We start from the raw sequence: 18,934 nt of genomic DNA on the forward strand, positions 1-18,934 counted from the left end.
AAGTGCTCCTGGCCATCCTGCAGTTCCTCTTCCTAGATGGCTGCAGGGAACTGCCCTCAACTCCTAGCTCCCTGCTTAGGGCTGCTTTGTAGCTGCACTTCCCTGAAGTTCACCTCCAAGTTCAACAAAGTGTCAGTCTGGTGGTGGTCTTCAGTCTTGATTGTCGTCTCCTCCTCCTCCTCCTCCTCCTCCTCCTCCTCCTCCTCCTCCTCCTCCTCCTCCTCCCAGGGATTGAACTCAGGGTCTTACAGAGTTTAATGCCTTGCCATTGCTGAGACTGGCTTTGAACTCACGATCCTCCTGTCTCAGCCTCCTGAGCCACTGGGATTACAGGCGTGTGCCACCATGCCTAGCAGTCTTGAGTGTTTCTATAAGGAGATCTTGCTCCCAGAAAACCCAGAACTGGGCTGAGCCACTGGATAACACAGTGTGCCCCTTCTAAGTGCGCAGCTCTAAAACTGGTTTGAGGGGGGATAGTAGGGGATAGGAAAGGTAGCAGAATACAACAATTACTATTAGGGCATTATGTAAAATTGTGGATGTGTAACCGACGTGATTCTGCTATCTGCATTTGGGGTAAAATTGGGGGTTCATAACCCACTTCAATCTAATGTATGAAATATCATATGTCAAGAGCTTTGTAATGTTATGAACAACCAATAAAAAAAAAAAAAAAAAAAATAAAACTGGTTTGAAACCTTGCTGTTGTACCTGAGCTGCATGAATCTCTTGTCCTAGGTCCAGACATTAGGAAGGAGGTGAACTTCCTGGTTGGACTGGAATGAGTCGTGACTGTCAGTGAGTCTTCCTAGATACCCAGTGCCCATCTCTCCTCCGTACCAAACACTGACTGACATGCACTCTGAGGTGACTGTTTTCTCCGGGGAAAAAAGGTCAGGGAACTGCACTAGTGCTGAACACCTTATATTAGAATAGCTGAGTGGGAAGCTGGTGAAGCGACACAGCAATCGACAGTTTCCTGAACGTGAATTCAGAAGCAAGAGCTCCTTTCCTTCATTCCCTCGAACCCATAATCCCAATCTAAGAATCTATTCTGATATTCCCATCAGCATCATTGATAACAGTTTTTTTAATTATTTTTCTTCTTTTTTTTATTGGTTGTTCAAAACATTACAAAGCTCATGACATATCATCTTCCATACATTTGATTCAAGTGGGTTATGAACTCCCATTTTTTACCCCAAATACAAGTTGCAGAATCACATCGTGATAACAGTTTTTTAAAACAGAAAAATGTGATCCTAAAGTTTCAACATTAGAAAAAAAGTTCCATAAATTATGATACTTCACATCAGAACAATCATGCAGAAATTAACATTTAACTATATTTAATGTCAAGAGAAACTCCTCTTCACATATTGTGTGAAAAATCTGGAATACACGCCTATAATATAGCAATTTTAAGTGTATCTTATACTTACTTTGATGCACAGAGTAAAATTGAATTAAAAATTATCAGGGGTCATTTCTGGATGGTGTAATTACAGATGGTTTTTTAAAATTTTTATTTTATTTTATTTTTTTGTAGTTGTAGATGGGCAGCATGCCTTTATTTTGTTTATTTTTATGCTAAGGTTTGAACCCAGTGCCTCACACATGTTAAGCAAGTGCTCTGTCACTGAGTTACAGCCCCAGCCCTACAGGGGATTTTTACCTTCATTTTTTTTTCCTGCAATGATCATGAGTGCTGTCATATTCAGAAAAACAATTATTTTTGGAAAGATAGTAGTCAGTACTAGAAGATTTGTTGCTCATTTTGATCCCAGACTCAGATAAAGTCCTGGCTGCTGGTCTTCACAGCACCAGCTCTCCACTTCAGCAGAAATCACAATAGTGGATTTTTAAAATTTTTAATTTTTTATTTATTGTTATTGGGGATAGAAACCAGAGGTACTCTACCACAAAACTGCATTCCCATCCTTTTTTTATTTTCTGAGTTAGGGACTTGCTTAGTTTCCTAGGCTGACCTCCAACTTGCAATCCTCCTCACTAAGTCACAGATATTATAGGTGTGTGCCACTGCACCCCACAATGACAGTCTATTCTTGATGTGGAAGCCAGACCTGTGGCAGGTTTGCCTATTACCTCTTTGCAACAAGACACTATACTGATGGCCACTTCCATGGAGATCCCAGCTGGGAGGACTGTACGAGTGGACTGTGTGACAAGTGTGGAAACAGCAGTTTGAGGGACAGAGGCTCAGAGTGGTGCAGAGGAAGGAGAGTAATTGGGACAGGAAGGAAATTTGGAAGGAAATGGCCATTGAGGTGGACTTTGAAGAATGGATAATGTATGAAGAGAGAAATAAAGAATTAACTACCATTTGTTAACCATGCAGAAGTCAGGCATTTTATAGTATAAGAGATTAGTTAATTTTCACGGAATCTTCTGGGGTGGGTTTTTATTATCTCTTTTTACAGGTGAAGAAACCCAGGACCAGAGAGACAACTGCTGGTGATAGGCTTCAGAAACTGGATTGTCATGGTCAAGATATTGACTTCCTCTCTGTTTGCATCCAGGGAAGGCAGCGTGAGCAAGGGCAGGAAGTGAGGAAAACTACAGGCCTTTGTGGAAGAATACACATTCAGGGAAGTTAGGATTCCTCCAACATCTGCTGTACACAGGGGAGAGAGGACCCCAAACACCAGAGCAAATTCTCTACTTCTTCCCTCTCCAGCTCAATCACAGCACAGCAGAGGCCACAAAAATGCTTTGCCTGAAATGGCCACCAGGTGGCAGCAGAAACATCACCCTGTCTCTTTTCTGCGGAAAAGCAGACAAACACAAAGAGTCCCTGTCCTGGAACCATTTCTCTCCCCAACTCTTTCCTGTTACTTTTTCCTCTGAGTAACACTGTAGGCTCATGTCTGCCTCTGCCAACAGGCTCTTACCCATAGGAATTCATCATTCCAGAGGCCTGGTGGAAATCTGCGTGAAGCTTGGTCCTCTGAGAAGCAGACCTGAGAATGGACAAGTGGCATGGCTTTCAGTGAGGGAAACACCGTCAGAGAACAGAGGGAGGGGGCCCAGTTAGGCCCAGGGCTGTCAGGCATGATGTGTGTCTGACCCTTAGAGAGCTAGATGGGGGTGGCAGGGAGGGGAGATTGGGTGAATGACTGCAGTACAGCCCAAGAAAGGGTTTGTGACACCTTTAGGGAAACAAAATAGGCCACCAGGGAGATCCTGTGTCTCCCAGGGATGGGCTTGTCCAACTTCATTATTCTAGCTGATTCTGTCTGGCCTGGGAGAGAATCAATCCCTGGGAAATTTTGACTCACATGAACGCTCTTGGTCAATGACTTGCCCTGTAGCCGGCAGTCTGTGAAGCCCATCCTCATGGCCCCCTTGCCCTCCTTTGGAGAAGGAGCATCCTCCATCCTCAGGACTCTTTACTAAGTGCCATGTCTGCTCCAACCTCGGGGAGAGATAATTCACCCCTCACCTCTCATCTCCTTTGCTGATCTCACACCCTTCTCTCAATCCTTCCCCAGTGACTTGTTCATAGTATCCTCCCACCCCTGAATGGGACTGTGTTCCTGCTCTCCTGGATGAATCCAGATACACTCTCCCACCAAACAAATCCTAGGTCTGTCTTGCCTTTGCCTTTGACTTCTTCACACTTAATAGTCCTAAATCATGAAGGGGTGATGGAATTACCTGGCTGTTGGCTTCAGCTCCAGGTACCAGCCTGCCCTGGCAGGAAGCTAATTGGCTGTCATCAGGTCCTGTCTCTTTTCTGGGGTTTCTGTTTCTCAGGTGGCCCTCCCCTGACACCAAAGTCAGCAGTGTGGGGGTGGTCTGAGCCAAGGCCAAGCTATGTCATTGGGCACTTGACGCTTGGCCAAAAGGCCCAAAGGCTCAGGTAGCTGTTGGGCATCAGGAAGAAGACATGGGCACTTGTCTGTAGAAAGAAGAAGTTTGGTGAAAAGAATGTTAAGAGATGAGAATGCTGGGTGTCTGGCATGTTCTGGGCACTGACAGTTCTCTAGCCTCCTTTGGGCCTCTGTGAGGTTCTTGAGGCTGGAAGATTTGAGGAGGGGTTGGTGCTGCTCCATGTCGGGCTCTTCGACTTGGTTCCTCCCCCTCTCCCCTCTTGCTGGTCCTCAGCTGTGGGTGACTCTCTAGGCCACTACTTGAAAGGAAAACATGGGAAAATCAAGAATTCCCCAAGAGCACATCTGGGTCAGATGACATTGCAAATTCAAAGTTCCCATGGGAAACAAAAGGATTGCTCTGAAAGTGATGGAGCCAAGCCATGGGGGGAGAGCAGCAGAGAGAAGCCTGGCAGTCTACCAGGATTACAGTCACTTAAATCTTGGATGCCAAGCACAAAGCTGAGGGCTTGCCTGGGATTTCCTCTTTTCCCTCTAGGATCGGGGAAAGGGAGGAAGGTGCAGTGGGGTCGTGGAGTAGAAGGAGGATGCCTCTAGCTGGCCAGTGGGCCTTCCAGACTGTACCTCGCCCAGTATTCAGGGTGTCTGCAGCCTGGAGTGGGGCCCTGGTAAGGGATGGGACATAAGGCACACCAAGTGTCCTTCCGACTCTCTGCTTAACGTGTTTGTTCTGTTGTTGGAAATAACTATCGGAAAAAAAAATTCTATTTTTTTTTCTAAAAAGAAAGCGATTTATTTTTTTTATTGGTTGTTCAAAACATTACAAAGCTCTTGACATATCATAATTCATACATTAGATTCAAGTGGGTTATGAACTCCCATTTTTACCCCAAATACAGATTGCAGAATCACATCAGTTACACATCCACATTTTTACATAATGCCCTATTAGTAACTGTTGTATTCTGCTACCTTTCCTATCCTCTACTATCCCCCCCCCAAAAAAAAATATTCTAAATCTCTGCACCCTTGGGGCTGGGGATGTGGCTCGAGCGGTAGCACGCTCTCCTGGCATGCATGTGGCCTGGGTTCGATCCTCAGCACCACATACAAACAAAGATATTGTGTCCGCCAAGAACTAAAAATTAAATATTAAAAAATTTTCTCTCTCTCTCTTAAAAAAAATTAAATCTCTGCACCCACCTGGAAGATGTTAGAACATTCCTGCCATAGCATTTCCCACCCAGCAACCTTTTCTGAGTCTTGCAAAGTAAGGGTATTTTATGGGTGAGTGTTACTAGATTGTCAGAGCACCTAGTACAGTGCATGTAAAGAGAAACTTTAGTTGGACCCAGGGGCACACACCTGTAATCTCAGCAGCTTGGGAGGCTGAAGCAGAAGGATTGCAGTTCAAAGCCAGCCTCAGCAAAAGTGAGGCACTAAGCAACTCAGTGAAACCCTGTCTCTAAATAAAATATAAAATAGGGCTGGGGATGTGGGTCGGTGATTCAGTGCTCCTGAGTTCAATCCTGGGTACTCCCCCTCCCCCCCCAGAGAGAGAGAGAGAGAGAGAGAGAGAAGTACTGCCACCTCACTGGCCCTCAAAGCCATTCTCTTGCCTACCCAATCCTAGGGGCTTGCTCCTCTGTTGGGAAGTGCCACAGTCTGGCTGGGCACGATTCAGGAGCCACTTGTCAAAAGAAACGAACTTTATTTTTAGAACCACACACGCCAAACAAAACAGCTCCTCAGGAAAAACCCTCAGGGCCCAAATGCCACCACCGGCTTCCAACAAGCCTCTCTCACAAAAACACAAGCCTCTCCCACTCCCACAATCCTCCTGCTCTTGAGGCCGATTGGTTGGGTTGCGTGGGTGGAGCCAAAGAAGTCCCCCAATGAGCAGCTCCGTGGTCTGAAAGGGCAGGGAAACAGCCCAATGAGCATCACCGCAGAGGAGCCAATCAGCTAGATGTTGCTGGGGCTGCTGTGAGCCAATCATCAGCTGGCAGTCTGAAAGGGCGGGGAAACAGCTCAATGAGCATCTCCAATGAGCATCACCACAGAGGAGCCAATCAGCTAGATGTTGCTGGGGCCGCTGTGAGCCAATCATCAGCCTGCAGCTGGAAGTTTGCTGGCAGCTGGAAGTTTGCTGGGGCCCCTTTGGCTGTGGCTCTCAACAGGGAAGGGCCTCTCTTCCCCTTCCCTGAACTCCTACCCATTTGATATGGTGTGTTTACACTCTGTGCCCTTTAGATGCTGATCTTTGTGGTTTGCTATTGTGCTTTGTTCCATTTCTCTTAGAAATCTGTGAGCTCCCCAGTATTGCAGCAGAGCTTTGGCTTCATTCCCCAAACAGAGCAGAGCATTGACTTTCCAGCGGGCACAGGGAGGCACAGTCAACACCCAACCCCTGGGTGGATACCTTGGCACCATGGATGAGATGGGAGAGATACACACTCCTGGTTGGGAAATGCTCTGGGGAAGCTTGGCTTAGGACAGTGCCAGCTGTCCTCTGGACCCTGCAGCCCTTCTGTGGCCAGCTCAGTGCTGTTAATGGAAAGCAGAGATGACATCAGTGTGGTGAGGTTACTGTAGAGAAAAGGGAAGGCCAGGAGGGTGTACTGGTTGCTAGTGCTCCCTTGGCACTTGAGACTAGATAGACTCAGGAAAGGAACTTTGTAGGGGCAGCAGTTCAGGAGGGGAAGTGAGTGGGGTTAAGGGACAGCAATGGTTGGGATCTGTTTCTTTTGTGTACTGGAGAGAGGACGGTGCTGGTTTAGAAATCTGGAGGACGATTGGGACTGCACCTCCAGTCTACGGCCCTCTTGGCCATTGCAGGAAGCCAATTAGGATGCATCTCTTTAACCACAAATGCACAGCTAGGTTAAGCTCTCTTCTCTCTCCATTTTATCCTAGAGACTGAGTTGGGGCAGGAAAGACTTTCTGCTCATCAGTTTGTCATTGGAGGCTCTAGGGCTGTGTCTGCCTGTCTTCTCTGTGTCCATCCTAGGTGGAATGCTTAGATGTGGGCCTGGTTCTCCAAGTTCTGGAAAACTTGAAAGATCCTCTGCACAACTCCAGAGGAGAGGGTGGGGAGTGGCCTGTGTTCTGGGAAGAGCTAACCTTGCTAGGTCAGGCTACAGCACAAATCTCCAACCCTGATCCTTCCTAAGACCTTTGATCCTAGTTCCTGCCTGCCCTAGCTATCAGCCCACAATTACTACACTGTCCCAAGACATTAGCTGCCCTGTCACACTCACTCTCTAATCTGTAGAACTGCTGTAAGTTCCCAGAGATAGGTAGTAGTAGCCTCCCCCTAGTCCAGGAACCTGTGTCTGCAAACATGCCTGTGTCTGGGGAGGGTCCCCATACTCTCCAGTGCTGTGTTGAACAGGGGAGAAGCAGGGAAAGAAGAGCTGGAGTGAGAGGGGAGTCAGCAGCTCTGAGTATGGATAGACACAACTGGTAACCCAGGGAGTTGGGCTGGATGAATGCACTGGCCTCTTTTCTATGAAGGCCACCCAGCTGAGGACGTGAGGCACCATCTCTTAAGCCTGGGGCATGGGAAGAGCCATTTTTGAGGATCCCAGTCAGTGAAGTGTCATGTTAGAGTCTCTTTCCCTCCCATGGGCCTCCAAACTGTCACCTGATCTTCATATTTAAGGTAGGATTTCCCATCAGGCTCTCTTCTCTGCTTCTCCCAGGGTGATCTGGCCAATGTCCTTCTGACAGCAGCTCTTACAATGCCCTGTATTGAGGCCCATCAGCAGAGGCATGGACATATTGTCCATCACAAGAACTGCCCAAAGGGAGCTCCTGGGACCTGCATTTTCCCTGAGCTTGGGGATTTGTGGGTGGTTCATAAACATTCTCTGAATGAAGGATGCCACAGTCTGGCTGGGCACAATTCAGGAGCCACTTGTCAAAAGAAACTAACTTTATTTTTAGAACTACAAACACCAAACAAAACAGCTCCTCAGGAAAAAACCCTCAGAGCCCAACTGCCACCACTGGCTTCCAACAAGCCTCTCACCCACACAAGCCTCCCCACCTCCCACAATCCTCCTGCTCTTGAGGCTGATTGGCTGGGTCATGTGGGCGGAGCCAAAGAAGTCCCCCAATGAGCAGCTCCGTGGTCTGAAAGGGCAGGGAAACAGCCCAATGAGCATCACTGCAGAGGAGCCAATCAGCTAGATGTTGCTGGGGCCGCTGTGAGCCAATCATCAGCTTTGCAGTCTGAAGGGCAGGGAAACAGCCCAATGAACATCACCACAGAGGAGCCAATCAGCTAGATGTTGCTGGGGCCACTGTGAGCCAATCATCAGCCGGCAGCTGGAAGTTTGCTGGCAGCTGGAAGTTTCCTGGGGCCCCTTTGGCTGTGGCTCTCAACAGAAGGAACTGTATTCATGGCAGTGCCCCCCCCCATCTTGTCCAGAGCTAGTGCTGCCCAGATGGGCCACAAAAGAATAGGCCACCCTGGGCCCTGTCCCCTGGGTAGGGGGGAGAGGAATCCACTCATACCATCTCTCCTGGCTGTCTGGTACTTGGGACACAGCTTGGACAACTGGACATCAAAGAACCCATAACCTGGGAGAACTCTCCCATTTCTCTGTGCCAAGAGAACTGATTGGGGCTGACATTGGGGCAGGAATAGGTGATGGCTTCTACCTTCTATCTCCACATTGCCCTCTGAGGTGGGAAAGCCTGAGAGCTTTGAAGTTATGGGGGCCATTTTTGCAGCTCTGACTTCCGGTCCCAATGCCATGAAGCAATGTGTAGTGTGGATGGGCAGATAGTGAAGCTGGTTGCATAACTTCAGGTCTCCAAGGGCTTGTTTGCTTGGACAAGCTGGCAATCTCAGGATCTGTAGTGGCTGATGTGAGCATGAATAGAAGAAGGCTTTTTGACCTACAATTTCTATACCATGCAACTTTTCCATTTAAATACTACAATATAATATCTTGTAGTCATATGGTTAATCACCTCAATCAATTTTAGAATGTTTTATTTCAAAATGAAACCTAGACTCCTTAGCCATCGCCTCCATTACATGGATATATATGGATATACTTCTTATTTATCTATTCATCAGTAAATGGGAAATTTCATTGCTTTTATTTTTGGCTTTTATAAATAATGCCACTATGAATATTTTTATGCAAGTTGTGAATATGTATATATATTTGTTTTCAATTCTCTGGGGTATATAAGTAGGAGTGGAATTTGTGGCTCATGAGTAATATCTTGACACAGAGAGTGGAGTGCAAAGACAGTTGAGAAGACAGAATATGTTTAGAAATGAGTAAGAGTTAGTGCTTCACAGCTTTGTGGCTAAAATCAAGTATAGAAATTGGGAGGAGTACAGTCTGATGAAGGTATAAGTTATACCAAGCAGGAAGTGAGAATTAAGGCTGGAAGAGAACATTCAGAGTACAATCATGAATCACTTTGAATATTGAAATGAAGGAAACTGGATATAAATGAAACATTAACAATTGCAACTTACACTGTGTAGAGTACTCTACTGATCTTAATACACGATTACATGTTTGAAACAATCTTCCAAAATGAATAGTATTATCTCCATTTTACAGATGAGAACATTGAAGCTCACAGAACAAATTTTTCAAAGTTACCTCTATCTCAGTAGATTTCAGAATACAGATCTCAGCCTAATAACTTCTTTTTTCTTTTTCCCTTCTACAATATTTTCTGCATTGTTGAGCTCACATCATTAGACATAATCGTGTCCACCTTGTAAACATCACTATAACATAAACGAATCTGCTGGTGCTTCAATGGATACTTCCAGCCATCAGAACCATGGGAAATACATTTCTGTTGAAAAAGTCATCCAGTCTATAGTAGTACATCTAGCAACCTGGATTGGACCAGGATAGAGTAAACCTGCAGTTGGCAAAGGAATTTAGTACACATTGCTGACAGAACCTGAAGAGGAGCAGCACTGGTGGACTTGGCTTCCACACCCTGCCTTCTGAGCCATCACCTCATGATCTTCCACCTCTGAGATCACCTAGGCTCATTTGGCACCTTCCCACTGGCCAGTGAGCGTGTCTGGAAACAGAGGAGCTTGATCACTGGTCAGGGAGTTGGCCTGCCCCTGAAACCAGAGGGCAGAGCTCTGTCCTGCTCCCAGGCAATCCCAGGTGCCTCTCTTCCTAAGAAGCTAGTCATTTCACAGAGCTCCTTAGTACCTCCCCCTTCCCAGAGGAGAATGGAAAATCAATGGGGAGACTTGGGCGTGGAAACACCCTGGAGGAATGGATGCAGAGCCTGCCTGGCTCCAAACTCTCCAAGTAGGACTCCGCACAGACCCAGAGATTATATCCTGATGAAAAGATCTGAGGTCAGAGCACTGCAGGGTTCCAGGGCAACAGGGTCCTGAGCTTGGGCTCCAGCATCACATTTCTGTGCTTATTTCCCACCTCCACAATTTGCTGATTGCTGTGATGGTGGACAATTCATTTGATCTTTCCATATCTCACATTCCTCTTTTTTTTTTTTTTAATGGAACCATGCAAAAACCACCTCACAGGCTCACAGTGAGAGTTCAACAAAATGATTCTTGTGAATTGGCTTGCAGGGTTTCTTCATCACCTGCTCCTTACTCTTATTCCTAGCCCTTGGCCTGCTGCTGAGAGAAAACACTGTGTGTAATTCCTGCCTTTTTCCATAAAGAAGTCTCTAGTATTCCAACTTGACAATCAGAAGAATCTCCAAACCATCCTGCATGCTTTCTGGAAGAGTAGACATGGAGATAGCATTGCCTACTGGTGCCTGCAGATGTCCTTTCTCTGTGGAGCATGCCCAGTGTCTAAGCTTGTTGGGCTCTTGTAGGAGAACAGATCCATTTGTGCCTCTACAGTGTCACCAGAATTTCTAATGATCTCTGTTATCCTAGAGCTGGAGTGGGGTGGGGGGCAGAGAGATTGTTCACCCCCCCCCACCCCCTGCCATGGGAGCACAGGTCACTAGCTAACTAAGTAAGCAGGCTCTACCCAGGTGTTTGGCTCAAAACTATGGCAGGTGAGGCAAGGGGGATGGTTGGAGGCTAAGTGTGTGGCCTTCCAAGTGTGAAAAGGTCCCAGACACCTGAAGGAAAGGGAAGACTGGATGGAGTTGAGTGGTAGGCCCCATGTTGGCTTCCCCACACTTTCCTATGCAACTGCCCCAATGCCCAGCAATTCACCTTGAAACCAGGGCCTGCCTAGGCTTGGATACAACCCTCACTGCTGAACTAGGCCCTCAAGCTCCTCCAGAAAGAAATCTTCAGAACACTCCTGAGGCCCCATGTACTGGGCAGACATCCAACAACTGCTGGAAGAGAAGCCAAGAAGGTGAAAAAACAGAAGGAAATCAAGGAGCTGGTGACAAGGGAACATCAGATTGTGCTGAGCCAATGATAATGGTAGGATGAGGAGGCACCAAATTTTCTTTGGCTAGTGAGGAGCCAGAGTTGACATAAGGGTCATTAGTGTTATCTCGGGATCATTAGCGTTGTTATTGTTTGTAGCCTCCAGTCACTCTAACTGGACTCTGCCTGCCTTTGCTTTCTGTCCCTTCCCCTCCCCTCCCCTCCAATCAGGGCTGCCTAAGCCACACAGCTTCTGTGAACCTTGCCCCTTATTGGCTGCAGATAAAAGATAGAGGAAATATGGGACAATTTCAACCACTGCTAGCTGTAGCCTTTAAATCTTCATCTCAGGGAGCAAGGCCCAGCGTGGACAGCATCACTCCTGTGAGGTTAGAGAAGCATTCAGAGCACAGCACAGAATTGCTGCTCTACAAGCAAACCCTGGAGTAGAAGTCCACCTTGTATCCTGGCAGTACGGAACTCCACTTGGCAACCTCAGCCTTGAGAAAGTCATCGCAGCATCCGAGAGCCAAAATGCCAGCGCGCTTGCTGCAAGAGAAAATGAGTTTCCGAGCAATCCATGTTTGTGGGCTCACATTGGGCCACTAGGTAACTAATTGGTGAGGAAGACAGTTGAAGTTAATATATATGATTAAATAATCATATATACATGTGTGTCTCTCTCTATATATATACACATATATACATAGAGAAAGAGAGAAAGAGAAAATATGCTCCTTAGGGTACACATGAACCAGATCAGATAAAATCAAATAGATCAAAGAATGAGCTAGGAACCTACTTGTCAACCAAGAAATGTGTTTCTTAAATTTTGTACAAGTGAGTTCCTGTGATGCCTGATGTATTTATCCATGGGTAACAAGAAATGTTAGCGACTGCACAGACTCCTTCCTGTTCATCTATCACCAGAGAAGACATGTCTCCAAAAGGGTCCAGGGAGTTCCCAGAGAGAAGGGAGAATTTAGAACCAGCAGGGATTTTGGAATATGTGATGGAAAAGAATTTCAGTACATGCCAGTCAAAGGCATAGATGGAGTTGTATTTAGGAAAGTAGATACACATTCAAGGGAGATTAGGGCCATCTCAAGAGAGAGGTGCCTTTGAGGTAAATAAGGCAAGAAATTTGCATTCAAGGGACAATTCAGACCAGGTGCCATGGCGACCCCGGTCATCCTAGCATCTTGGGAGGCTGAGGCAGGAGGACCGCAGGTTCAAAGCAAGCCTCAACAACTTAGTGAGACCCTATCTCAAAATTTTTACAAAAGGGAGAGTGCTAGAGGTATGGCACAGAGGTCAAGCACATCTAGAACAATCCCCAGTACCAATAAAAGAAAAAATAAAGAGTTGGTGAGGGGTGAAGATCTATCTTCTAGGGCTGTTTCGGGTTGGCAAGGGACAAAGACTCTGTCTAGTCAGGGATCAAAAGTCTCATCTTGAGCTGGATGCAGTGTACACACTTATAATCTTGTGACTTGAAGACTGAGACAAAAAGATAACAAGTTTGAGACTAGCCTCAGCAACTTAGTAAAAGAGGCTGGATATGTAGCTCAGTGGTTAAGCACCACTGGGTTCTAGTTCAAGTATAAAAAAAGTCTCATCTTGATTGATCTAAAGAAGATAGACACTGGTCACAGTTGTGGGAATGGGTTGGAAATATTGTGTTGCCATCCTCTTAATGTAGGATTTTTAATATGGAAAATAGAAACTTTATTAGGAGTGGGGCTGTAAATTGCTCCAGCCAATATGGAAAGCAGTATGGAGATTCCTTGGAAAATTGGGAATGGAACCACCATTTGACTATCCCAGTCCTTGGACTATCCCAAAGGACTTAAAAACAGCATTCTACAGGGACACAGCCACATCAATGTTCATAGCAGCATAATTCACAATAGCTAAACTGTGGAGCCAACCTAGATGCCCTTCAATAGATGAATGGATTAAAAATATGGCATATATATACAATGGAATATTACTCAGTAATAAAAGAGAATAAAATCATGACATTTTCAGGTAAATGGATGGAGTTAGAGAGGATAATGCTAAGTGAAGTTAGCCAATCCCCAAAAAACAAATGCTGAATGTTTTCTCTGATATAAGGAGGCTGATTCGTAGTGGGGTAGGGAGGGGGAGTGTGGGAGGAATAGACAAACTCTAGATAGAGGCAGAGAGATGGGAGAGGAAAGGGGGGTTATAGGGTTAGAGATGATGGTGGAATTATCCAAAGTACATGTATAAAGACACGAATTGGTGTAAATATACTTTGTATACAACCAGAAATATGATATACTATGCTCTATATGTGTAATAAGAATTGTAATGCATTCTACTGTCATATATAAATAAAAAAATTAATTAAAAAAGAAAATTTATTAGGAGATTACAATGGTATTGGCTGAGGGATAGGAGCTGAAGTATGGTTACGAGAGGTCCTAATATCAGTAACAGTCAGATAAGGCTAAGTAAGCTTTAATATTTTTTGCCTGTATACATCTCAGGATCTGAATTTTTTTTCAAAAATATGTCTGTCAAATCAGACTTAAATTAACTCTGAGTAAACATGATTTTAACAGCCTCTTTTGATAGTTATTATCAGACAAAACCCCTTTCTCTATAACCTCTCAAATTTGATTGCTTTTGGTAGGGCTGACACAAGCATGTATCTCAAGTTATATTAAAAGAAATATTGTCTTACTTTTTTTTTGTACAGAGGATTAAACCCAAAGGCTCTTAACCACTGAGCCACAACCAGCCCCTTTCATTTTTTATTTGGAGATAGGATTTCACTAAATTGCTTAGGGACTCACTAAGTTGCTGAGGCTGGTCTTAAACTTGGGATCCTCCTGCCTCTGCCTCCCGAGTCACTGGGATCACAGGCAATGTGCTACCATACCCAGCTGTCTTACCTTTGAAATGTCCATGTATGACTGTATTTGGGTTATATTTACTGCCAGGTGTTTAAAATCAAGTTGTCAAAAATTGACCATGTTTCTATCTACTATTAGGGTTAGCTCAGATTCCTCAGGGGTTACTCTTGGGAACTTGTGAAAAGCCTCTTGGATTCTTTAACTTTCTCTACCAGTTGTTCCATCTGCCAGGATGAGTCAAGGCCTTGCTGACCATACATGGAAGCACCAGGGACATTTTCCTCTCTTGGCAAAATGTACATTTTGGCTTCCTGTTCTCTAAGGTCCTCACAATTCCCCTTACTGGCAGGTCAGGCGACTCAACCAGGGTTGCAGGGCCATTAGAGATGAGTCCTGACTGACCTGAGAGGGCAAGGGCCAAAATATTGGCTGTTTTTTTCTCCATTAGCCCCTTTACTTCCTTGGCTTTTGACTCCTAGTTTTGGTATTAGACATTGAACCCTGGGATACTCTACCACTGAGCTACAGTGTTTAGAGCCTCACTAAATTTTGAAGCTGGCCTTGAACCTATGATCCTCCTTCCTTGCCCGAGTCACTGGGATTATAGACATGAGCCATCATGTCAAAGGGCTCCAAGCTTTGTTTTTAAACATCTAGCAGGACAGATATTAATATTCACCAATATTAAAGTGGGAGTAATGGGTTTTAACTTTAATATCTATAATTTTTTCGGTTATCCCTTTTATGTAATTAAGGTCAGTATTAGTACTGGGAGGTGACATTATCTCATATCTATCCTGTAGGTGATGGTTTAGTATTTAAATTAACTCAGGTTGTTTTGTTTTAACTCAGATTGTTTTGTTGTAGTGTATTCTGCAAAATACTAACGTGAAATGGTTCTAAGTCTTCAAAGAAAATACAAAATGAAATTAATAAATGCAAAAACATATTGAACTTGTATAATAGTGTTGAACCAAGAAACATAATTTTTATAATACTAGTGTGTCTTTGGTATCTATTTAGCCCCTTCAAAAAACCATAAATGTATCCCACCCAATCACATGTGAAATCCTTTACAAGTTTTTACTTTCTTTTAAAATTCTTTTGCAATCTCTAAATACTTTTTATAACTTATGCAAAATTTTAGTTTTGTATTACAGTCCTTTTTATTCTGAGATCACAGAAATCTTTACAACAAAAAACTATCTTTTAAACAATAATTTTAAACGAGTTTAATTTTAGCCAACTTTGGAGCCATGAGAGTCAGAGCTTTATTTCTGGTGAGGCTGGCCTTTTGACAAATCTTAAAGTATGTATGTATGTATGTATGTATGTATTTATTTATTTATTTTTGTTTATTGGTACCAGGGATTGAACCCAGAGGTGCTTAACCACTGAGCAACATCCCCAGTCATTTTAAATTTTCATTTTGAGACAAGGTCTTACTAAGTTGCTTAAGGTTTCACTAAATTGCTGAGGCTGGTCTCAAGCTGGAAATCCTCTTATCTCATCCTCCAGAGTCACTAGGATTACAGGCATGTGCCTCCAAGCACAGCTGCTGGTTAAAATTTTAACTCTTAGTAAACTTGTCTTTAGTTTAGTCCCAGAAGCAAAACAAATCTTACACTGTTTTATCATTTATCAACAATTCATATAAAACACACATGCCCAAATACATGTCTTATAAAATTCAAGAAGCTGAGTACTTGAATTTATTTTTAGCAGTTGAGTTTTAGTGCTTTAAGCTGAAAATTAATCAGATATCTTCTCTAATACATTCATAAACTCCACTTACATCAAACCTAATGTACATTTTTTAACAGTTAATTTTAGGTTACTCATATAAACCAAGATATCAGATGAATATGGTTAACATTTTTCATATATATTTTCTTAGTTGTAGTTGATCACAATACCTTTATTTTATTTATTTATTTTATGCACTGCTGAGGATCGAACCCAGTGCCTCGCTCATGCTAGGCAAGCGCTCTACCCCTGAGCCACAACGCCAGCCCCCATGGTTAACATTTTAAGCCATCTTTTTTTTCTGCCAAAGAAAAATCTTAAAAGCAACAGACATTGTACTTCAAACATTTTATAGAAAACAACACTCTCTTCATTGGCTGATCATCTAGAAAAACATGTACATTAGTAATTTTAAAGACATCTTTACTCTCATTTTTGTAACCAATTTAAATTTACCTTTTTGTTAAAGGTTACTTAAGTCACATGAACTAAAAGGCATTTGGATCTATTCTTTTTTTAAATTTATGAGTGCTGACTTATCCATAAGCCAATTTGATACCATGTAGACATAATATACAATATGCACATGTATTGTGTAAACATTAAAATATAAACAGAAAACAAAGATTTCTATAGCTTTTATCTAGATTTACCATTTGTCAGGATTTTTAAAAATAACCTGTTGATATGATTACCATGGTCCAGCTAGGTGTGGTGGCACATGCCTGTAATGTCAGCCACTTTGGGAGGCTGAGACAAGAGGATCATAAATTCAAGGCCCATCTCAGCAATTTAGTGAGGCCATAAGCAACTTATTGGAACTGTCTGAAAAAAAGTTACATCTCAAAGACATAAAACTTAATTTAAACATTACTGAGAAGGGTTTGGGTAAGTGAAAGTCTAAGTTTTAAAGTAGGGCATGTTATGTAGATTTAATATCTTTTCCTAACTTAAGAACTAGTCAATACAGGGAGGTATCCTTACAAATGGAAATTTCTTTTGAAAAAGTTAGGGAAATCACCAGTGGGCCAGATATCCTCTTTAACCAAGAAGCAGAAAAGAAAGTGTCTCTCAAGACAAGCAAAAGAAATAAAGAAAGGGCTCTTCTTTTTAGAGCTAGCTTAGTCCAGGTATTGGACACCTATAGGTAAGGGATAAGAAAGTTAAAGCTGCTCATTAAACAGAGTGTAGGTCAGATTTCAAATTTCAAAAACCAAACAGCGTGGCACAGATGTCTTCTGTGACACAGAAACAGGGGACACAGATCTGGGGGAGGCCTGTAGAATTGGGGATGGCTGGGACAGGGTCTACCAAGCATGCCTGGACATTGGATCAATGGTTCAGGTGGTCACCTGTCCATCCATGAGGTTGATCCATGTCAACTATCATCATTGTTTATTCTCCTTTTTAGGATCTTTTATAGGGGAAGATCTTTTTTTCCCCCAATGTATTTGAGAGTTAGTCCTTGAATAATTGCTTAATATAACAACACTTGAATCAGACTTTTTAAAAAGACAGCAGTGGGGGTAAGGTGGAGGGATCCAGATAGTCATATCTTTGACCATTTTCCTCCCCAATTATAGAACAAGCTTCCGTTCTCTAATTTATATTGAGACCAAGCTATGTTACAAGGAAAACAATCATTTCTTTTTTCCTTTTAAAAGTTCTCTGCCTTAAGGGTTGGGGTTGTAGCTCAGTGGTAGAAAGAGCACTTGCCTCGCACATGTGAGGCACTGGGTTTGATCCTCAGCACCACATAAAAATAAATAAATAAATATATTGTGCTCATCTACAACTAAAAAAAATTTTTTTAAAAAGTTATCATCTTCCTTAAAAGAATTTTAATTATTTAGTACATACCTAAGTGGTGAGTTTTCAAGGATAAACAATGAATTATCCATAATCTTTAATGGTTTTTTGAAAAACATAGGCCTTGGGGTACTCTGAGTTCCCACCAGGGATAGGATTTTTAAATCTGTTCCATACTGTATCTTCAGGGTAATCTGCTTTTTTCTTGGAACTTTACCTTTAGTCAGACCCATAATATTGGGGTACTCTTAAAAGTTCCCAGAAGGATAGGACTTTTAAGCTTGTCCCAAATTGTCTGCAAATTATTGGCAATACAATTGTCCTTGTCCCCATTATGCAGTTGTCCTAGTTAGGAGCTAACTAGGACTCAAGAAAAGAAATATTTTATGGAAAATAATCTTAAAAACAGTATCCCTAAGATCTCAAGTAATCTAGATGCATTTAAGAACTTATAACTTTTTGGTTCTTATTTTTAAAAAGTGAGAACACAAAAACCTCAGTTTTGAGGAATGTTAGGATAAGACAATGTCAGGTAACTTTTAATGGCAAGAGATTTGTTTATAGTTAACATTTTATCTCATGTCCAAGAAGGATAAATGCCTCATTGCAATAATGTCTCTTCAGGCAAGATCTGATTAAAAGAAAACATGTCTTAAGTTTAGCAGTTGTTGTCCCAGCTATCTGAAGGTGAGGTTCTCATTCTTTCAGTGAGATAGTATACTTATAGGGTGACCATTTATATTGACTGATAATAAGAGAACAGAGAAAGAGAACACTTTCTTTCAGAGCTGCTACTATTAAAAGTCAGATCAAGAGTGGAAAATATATCAAGTACAGAGAATGTGAAGATAAACACAAGGATCAGCATGACTTTAGATAAAGCAAGTTTTGAGAATGTTTTCTAGCTGACAGTAACTGCATAGGAAGAGAATAATTTAGCTGGAAAATAAGATAAGATGGCAAAGAGATAGTTTAGAGACTAGATCAAGGGAAGACAGAACAAGAGTACGTCCACAGAACCTAATTAGTTCTCTTTGTTTCCACCCATTAATCTTCAGATTTTTTATACCTATTGTTTTACAAGTTACTTGATTGTTCATTAAAGGCAATTCAAAGAAACTCCAAGACCCTGCTTGGCCATTGGTTCACATTTCACTGATCCTTACTAACTAGTACCTACCACTTAAAATTTGTATGTTTTGAGACAGGGTCTCCCTAATTGCTGAGGATATTACTAAGTTGTTGAGGCTGCCCTAAAACTTGCA

The sequence above is a fragment of the Spermophilus citellus genome, assembly GCF_964194105.1.
Source record: "Spermophilus citellus genome assembly, chromosome: 15".
In the NCBI taxonomy this organism is placed as follows: domain Eukaryota; kingdom Metazoa; phylum Chordata; class Mammalia; order Rodentia; family Sciuridae; genus Spermophilus; species Spermophilus citellus.